Genomic DNA, 2,365 nt, shown 5'->3' on the forward strand with positions numbered 1-2,365 from the left:
TCTGAAGTCCCCTTTAGGCTAAAAAAGAAATAGTACCCAGAGATGCGACGAGAAATCCGGAGGAGAGGTTGGGAAGTCCTAACCAATCCTATTCCAGAAGTTGGAATCTTAATGGTACAAGAGTTTTATGCCAATGCATGGGTCACTGATGAGCGGATATTTTATACGCTTTTTGACATATTTTTCATATAGTTTTTAGTAGTTTTTATTAAGTTTTTATAGGTTTTAGTGTTAAAATCACATTTTTGGATTATACTATGAGTTTTTGTGCTTTTGGGAAATTTTAAGTATAGCTGGCTGAAATTGAGGAGCTGGAGCAAAAGTCTGATTCAGAGACAGAGAAAGCACTGCAGATACTGTCCAGATCTGACCGGCTTGCATTCGGAAGAGCTTTTCTAGAACTACAGAAGTCCAAATGGAGCGCTCTTAATGGCTATTGAAAGTTGACTTCCAGAGCTTTCTAGAAATATCTAATGTTCTATACTTTACTTCGGATTAAAGTGCCGAAAATGGGTGTCAAACACCAGCTACCTGCACTTTTCCAGACTTCTAGCTCCCAAAAAGCAAAGCCCAACGTTCAAAGGTCCAAAAGGGACCCCTGGCTGGCATTCCACGCCTAAGAGACTCCAATGGACGTGGATCTCATCAAAGCTCAGCCCAAATACTCACCAAGTGAGCCGCAGAAGTAGATTTTAGCACTAATTAGATTGTTTTACCCTATTAGTCATCTATTTAAGGATTAGATTCATGTAACTTAGAGACCATCCATTTTTACATTCCATCATCATCTTCGACCTTGGGCACCTTCCTCCTCCTCCGGGCAGGAGGTCTGCCATTTTTACGTTTTTACCTTTGTATGTTATTTTCAGTATGAGTTTCTAAACCTCCTAAGTTGATGGGAGGAGTCCAGCTGAGTCCTATGAATTAATAAAAGTACTATTTTTTCTTCTTCGATCTGTGTCTGATCTATCTCTAAGATGTATATCCCGATATTCATCGTGATGAACAGGACGATCTGACAAATTAGCTCTGTTTATCACATCAAGATGAACGTGCCTGAAAAACACCCCCGTCTACTTGGGTTTGTGTGAATACTTGGCCGGAAAGCACGAGCCAGCAACTATTGATTTACATCTCTTAGACGGTTAATCCACGATTTCGTTGGTGACTTCTCGAGACATCAGTTCAGCTGATCTCCGAGGACATTAAGGTCTCCGTTGTATAGGCTAGATCCAAGAAGCAGCGTTCTCTGATCCGAAAGATTCTACCTTGTCTGTGGAGTTTTGAGTAGGATCGCCAAGAGAATGGATTCCTATGCGCTTCATCCTCCATTGAATTGAATACCAAGGGCCCTGGCGTTCATTCTGTAGCAGAGGAGATCAATGACCATGGGCTATGGCATGGATCACTTACAGCCTGCCATAGAAGAAGATCATTCACAAGCAAAGAAGATAATGGTACCCGAGTTACTTCAGAAAGACAAAGCAACTCCGACTCTCAACTCTATTCCATTCAATTCCTAATAGGTTTAAAACACATGCTTTGCACATTCAACATAACTCCTTCTGATTCCGCCTGACTAAGACCTGCAAGACAACCATAAGCTTGCTTCAAGCCACAATCCTCATGGGATCGACCTTGACTCGCTCAGGTATTACTTGGATAACCCAATGCACTTGCTGGTACTGCTGCTGTTGTACGAAATAGTGTGGGTTTTGCATACACGCGCACCAAGTTTTTGGCGCCGTTACCGGGGATTGTTGAGTTTGGCCAAACTGCCGGATTGTTTTGCTCCTTAGATCAGGTAAGTTTAGTTTATTTTATTTTAATTGAGTCTTTAATTTTTGTTTTCTTATTCTATTTTTTTCGAAAATTTCTTAAAAATCCTTCCCAAAAATATTTTTCTTTTCTTTGAATGCGTCTATGTTCTTGGTTTGAATCTTTGAGTCTTTTAATTTTAATTTTCCATTTTAATTTTCCTTCCTTATTGGCTAAAACCCAGACATATGCTCTTGGTTGAATTATTTTTGAGCCAATTTTTCTTTCTAAAAATATTTCAAAAAAATAATTTTTCTTTGTTTAAATCTTGTTTCAATTTTTTAGTTTGGTATTTTCTTTTTTATTTTTCTTGCAATTTTCGAAAATTTGGTCTTGGTTTTCTAAAAATTTTAAGTTTTGTGTCTTTTTCTTGTGTTTTTGAGTTCTTTGAGTCTTTAAATTTTTGTTCTTTGTATTCTTGTGAGTCTTCAAGGTGTTCTTGAGTCTTGCATGTGTTTAGATCTTAAAATTTTTAAGTTTGGTGTCCCTTGGTGTTTCCCTCCAAAATTTTCGAAAATTTGGGTGCACTAGATCTAAAAATTTTAAG

The sequence above is a fragment of the Arachis ipaensis genome, chromosome B10 (genome assembly GCF_059453495.1).
Source record: "Arachis ipaensis isolate K30076 ecotype BB chromosome B10, ASM5945349v1, whole genome shotgun sequence".
In the NCBI taxonomy this organism is placed as follows: domain Eukaryota; kingdom Viridiplantae; phylum Streptophyta; class Magnoliopsida; order Fabales; family Fabaceae; genus Arachis; species Arachis ipaensis.